This window comes from Solea solea, chromosome 2 (genome assembly GCF_958295425.1).
Source record: "Solea solea chromosome 2, fSolSol10.1, whole genome shotgun sequence".
Taxonomy (NCBI): domain Eukaryota; kingdom Metazoa; phylum Chordata; class Actinopteri; order Pleuronectiformes; family Soleidae; genus Solea; species Solea solea.
In genome coordinates, this window is record NC_081135.1 from 38255738 (window position 1) to 38261795 (window position 6058).

Genomic DNA, 6058 nt, shown 5'->3' on the forward strand with positions numbered 1-6058 from the left:
TAGCTACATTATATATGTATATATGTATATTTATGTATGTCTCACATAGCCGTCACTTAAATGTTTGTTTTTGAAATTTATAGATTAATTTTGCTTCATAAATGTGTTTTCTGATTGTGAATTATGCATTATTTATTGTCAAAAAATAAGCCTTTATTTTGAAATTATGTAAAATATCGTCGCAAATGCTGTCGTTGTTATATCGCGATGGAATATCGTGATGTAACTTTAAGCTTATAACGCCCACCCCTGCGTGGGAGTAATGTAGGAGATGAATGGATTGCGCCAGAGAATCTAATTTATTAGTTTTCCATTAAAACGATGGTGCGTTCCATTTACATTTGAAGTCGGACCTGGCGTCACATGGTATTTTTGTGCCCACAAACAACATAGCAACACGTCTACGTTTAAAAATATTATCAGTAATTCCATTAACATGAAAAAAGACAGAAACGGAATTAACACTAAAAGTAGCAGTAGAGTGATTTTAAAATTGGCAGCCATCTTAGAATCCCATGAGTGCGTTCCAGTTGTAGTCGGAAGTTGGGGATTTCCAATTTGAGGGGTCAAATTTTGGGGCAACATAACTTTTACTGTATAGTTTTCAGATTGATTAACGACACTGCTGTTTTTGCTAACACACATTTTTTGTGTTTTGGACTTTTATTTTGAAGTCAAAGTGTCATGGCGTCTCACGGTCGCAAACTTGACGTAATGAAGTTTTCGCTGGAGGAAAAAGTTCCAGTGAACGGTTTCTACCACGATAACGGACTCGCGCTCATTAAAAACGGTTTATGAACAGAAATCACGTTTAAATTCAAACATTCAGTCGTCGAAGGGGGCGGGACTTAGAGCCGCGGCTGTTGCTGTGGCGGGAGAAAGAAAAACAAAAAACCATGTCGCTGCGCCATGATTCACCTCATCCGTTCATCATGATTCACCTCATCCGTTCATCATGATTCAACTCAACCGTTCATCATGATTCCTCTCTGTGACTCCGTGACTCTCACCATTCAATATGATTAGAGAGTTCATGTCCTCATTATTAACACACAGAGAAAACAGAAGCTAAATGACTCAGAAGATGCAAGAATTTAAATTTTCAAAATGACAAGGTAATCACGTTATCATTTTTTTTAATAAAAGTGATAAATCTACTTTTAAATCCTCAGATTTGTATTTTTACGATGCCACAACTCCAATTAATGAAGTTTTTCTTTGATCGATTCACTTAAAAAAAGACAAAACAATAAAATACTGTAGACAATTTCAAAATAAGAGTGTTTTTATGATTCAAAATTCATATATTAGTCAAAAAAACAACAACATAAAGAAATAGGTCATTAAAGCTTGATATAAAGTGGCGGGCCACATTAAATTAAGTGTTTGGCCGCATGTGGCCAGTGTGCCACGAGTTTGACACCTCTGCTACAGTCAGTTGAGTTTACAATCGTTTGACGATCACAAACATTCAGAGTTGTACACGAGATCATGTAATTCATACTAAAAATATTAAATTGAAACATTTTACATTTGAAAATAATCAAAAATCCATTTTCCATTTATCACACCGGTGGTTTCTGATATGGCGTAAAATTAGCAGTGAATTTTCATGTGTTCATTCAGGTTGTGCTAATTTAAAACAAAGTTAATTACACTTTAAAACCTGATATGAAATAAAATGAAGGCAATTTTACAAAAGTACATAGTTTTCTAACAGAAAAACACAATATTGAGATATAATTTAAGTATTTTAAAGTTAAAATAATGTTGAATTTAAGGATCTGGAATGGCTGCCTACATAATATAGTACAGTAAAATACATATAGGTTTAAATTTTGTGTCCTAAAGTTTCAGTTGTCTTCCAGATCACTCTGCCCCGCCCCCTCAGCCATCTGCCCTTTTCTTCTTCTTCTTCTTCTTTCCTGACATAATAACCAGTGAGTAATTCAATCTGCGACCGTTAATCTGTCGTTCTGTTTGGATTAACTCTCGTGGCTCCTGTAACTCGAGGCCCGACTTCTTGTTCAGCTGTTATCTCGTGAATCTGTCGCAACATCCGGAGCAGAACCTGGCACATGTGGCATCAAACCTGTGGCCTCCACCCCCCTGACCCCCTGACCCCCAGACCCCCAGACAGACACACACACACACACACACTTTCACACTGCTGACCTCTGACCTTTTAAAGAGCTCGGCTGAACTCATTAGTGAAGGAAAGATGGATGTAAAGTAGATCATGTTTCACCTAAAACAAAATCAGTGACACGTCTCACCTGTAGACGCTCACTCTTCCTCACACCAAAGCCCATAGAGAAAATCAGCGATTTAAGCTCACAGTTACACAGGAGCTGCAGGTCTACTGCTGCCTCGTGTGGTTCATTTGTGTCACTGAGGTGAATCTAAAGGAAGATATTTAAATGCTGAATGGACAAAATAAGACATTTGAACTAAGTGATGGAGGCAGCAGTGGATCAACATCTCCTGTGTGTGTGATGGTAAAATCACTGATTTTCTCTATGGGGTTTGGTGTGGGAGAACGAGCAGATTGTAAACCAACAAAATATGTTTGACCACAAGGGGCAGTAGAGTTAATCTCTATCTATATTTACAGTTATAATTTCAATACTTTATACATAAACATAAACACGTTTACGTTTATATATCATTTAAACTATGAAACGTGTGAATTCAGTGAAGGTCAGTGGACGATCTTCTCTGATGAAGTCATGATGTCACACATTCAGACACGGTGAGGTCAGAGGTCGTCGAAAGTGTTTAATGTACTGCTGTGGAAAGTGTTCACTTCCTTCCAGCGCTGCATGCACTGTGTGTGTGTGTGTGTGTGTTTAGTGAAGGAGGGCGTCGGGTTTCCTCCCCGCCGCGTCTCGGCCCCGGGTGGAGCTTCTGAACGGACGTGGTTTCCTGTCGAGTTATTTTTAAAACGTTCCTTTATCCACACAGCAACATCTGTGTGTGTGTGTGTGTGTGTGTGTGTAGTCCACATGGAGACCAAAACCTGGTCCTAATGAAGCAGAACCTCATTTCTGACGAATAACTGCATGTTATTTAAAACATAAACATATAAATCTTAACCTTATAAAAGGCTGCTAATTGGAGATGGGACCCCCAAAAAAATCCCCAATGACCCATCCGTGGGCCCCGACCCAGTGTTTGAGAACCACTGCTCTATATAATGCAATATATGTATATATATATACATGTATACATATACGCACATAAATACAGTCAGTACACAGTAAATAATATTCAAGGATTTCCTCGTTTCCTCTCATGAACCCAGCTGCTTCCTTCCTCCCCTCCTCTTTCCTTCCTCTCCTTCCTTTCTTCCATTCATTCATTAAAAAGTGTTAACGTGACTGAAACCACACACACGCACACACACACACACAATGAATGAAAGTGTGTGTGTGTGACTCATATCATTCACAGCAGAAATAATGAGTGAAATGAGTCATTAACACGTTAACACAATAACATAAAAAATACAGTTTATTTATTTATCAGCAAACAAACAATTCAGAAGAAAAGAAAGCTGAATTTTAAAGTCACGTGTTCATGCAAACAACAGGAAATGAAACATAAATTAAAATGTCACATTGATCTCACACACCAAACCCCATAGAGAAAATCACTGATTTTAACATCACACACACATGAGTTGTTGATCCACTGCTGCCTCCATCACTAAGTTCTAATGTCTTATTTTGTAAAATTCGGCGTTTGAAATCCTTCACTCAGATTGACCTCAGTGACACAAAGTGACCACACGAGGCAGCAGTAGAGCAGCAGCTCCTGTGTCGCCGCCAGCTTAAATCACTGATTTTCTCTATGGGGTTTGGTGCAGGAGAGTGAGTGGTTTTACAGAGAGACAAACACTTAACTTTCATTTATCTTGACTTTTATGTGTTTTTATTATTATTTCAAACACTGAAAAAGCAGGTGAACAGTTAATAAAATATTGATTCACTTTGTCTTCAGTAACAGAGATGATGTGGTGGTTTGTTTGGTGATGGCGCCATCTAGTGGTGACTTATATAATAGTTGAGGAAGTGGAATTTTCTACTGGAAAGAAAATCACTTCAGTTAAATATACTTACGTTTTAAACCAAGATTCAAGTCTTTAGTCAGTTTAAATGAATATGTGTGTGTGTGTGTGTGTGTGTGTGTGTGTACAGGTCTCAAACAAACTATCTTGTGAGGACATGTTGTCTTTGTGAGGACATTTATTTTCAGGGTTAAGACCTGGTTTTAGAGTTAATGTTAGGCACGTAGTTGTGATGGTTAAGGTTAAGGTTAAGGTAAGGGTAAGAGTAAGGGGTTAGGGAATGTATAATGTCTATGAGTGTCCTCACTAAGATATAAAAACAAATGTGTGTGTGTGTGTGTTTTCCAGGTATTCCTCATGTCGTGGGGACATAAATCTGTTTCACATTACAGGGACTTGTCTTCCTTATAAGGACAAAAATCAAGTCTCCATAATGTAAGTTATTCTCTGTCTGTCTCTCTGTCTCTGTGTCTCTCTTTCTGTCTGTCTGTCTCTACAAAGAAGCTTCATTCATGATCTCAGTGTTTCTCAAAGACTGGGTTACAACCCACAGATGGTTCATGGGAGATTCTATTGGGTCCAACAATTTACTTTGGACGGAGAGATGGACGGACAGGTGGACATTTGGACAGGTGGACAGGTGGATGGATGTGTGTTTGTCACATGCTCCTCGTTCTCTCATGTCTGGTAGAAACTACGGTGTCCTGCAGGAGACATACAAACACATCAAAACTCAAACCCTCTCACATTTGTCCATTCAGGCTTCTGTACAAACACAGTGGGACAACATGGAGGACACTGGAGAAGAAGACACTCCTGTTGTCATGGTAACGGACTGTAACTAAACACACTGGTGATAATGACTGAGTTTAAAGGTGCAGTCCGTAACTTCAGGTGATTCTTCTTGTTGTTTGATCTTCATATTTAAGTCTTTTAAAGATCAATATTTCACTTTATTTACTTCATTTGAAATGATATACTTTTATCCCTCAAAGTCACGATGAGGATCGTCCTCAATCCTTCATGACCTCTGACCTCTGAGCCCCGGCCTTCAGGGGAATGAACACTCTGAAGGTGTGAACTCACTGTGTGTGTGTGTGTGTGTGTGCGTGTGAGAGACACGCACGCACACACACACACACACACACACACACACACAGCTGTAGAATGTGTTACCTTGGTGACGTCTCTCAGAGTTATGTGTTCACCTTCACTCTCTCACTTCACTGTCAGAGTCAAAAATAAAACTTTACACCACGTGTTACTTCACACACACACACACACACACACTGTATATATATATATATATACAGTGTGTGTGTGTGTGTGTGTGTGTCTCACGCATATATATGTGAGACACAGTCCTCACCACACACGTGTCCTTGAACCGGACACTAAATCTCTGCCAGCAGCTACTACAGGGGGCGCTGTTGCTGCTGCTGCTGCTGTCGTCTCCTCGGCCCTGACCTCTGACCTCTGACGGAGGCGGACCCCGGGAGACACAGACGGCGGTGGCAGCGATGATGAATAATATAAGAGACTTTTATTGAACCTTCAGACCAGACACTAATCTTTACTGCTGTGAGTGGACAGTAATGAAAGGTCAGAGGTCAGCTGGGCATCCTGAGGACATGAAGACAGAGAGGACAGAGGAGACAGAGAGGACAGTGTTTTGGAATAATTTGTTACAAAGTAAAGTTCAGTTCCTTTTAGAGAGGACTAGTAACTATAACTAGTAACTTATGTTCATTAACTTACCAAACTCTGCTTAAATCTGATTTTAATTAAAAAAACAAAAACACTAGAGGGAGTTCTGTCTCTACCTGAGCACGCGACCGTCCGCCAATCACACCCTCGCGCTGCCTCCAAATCTCTCAGCGGCGGCGCGCATTGGCGGCGCCGCGCGTCGATCATGATCTCGGGCGGCGCGTGGGAGGAGCTGGTGGAGGAGGAGAGGAAGGAGGGAGGAAGAGAGGGAGGTTAGAGGCG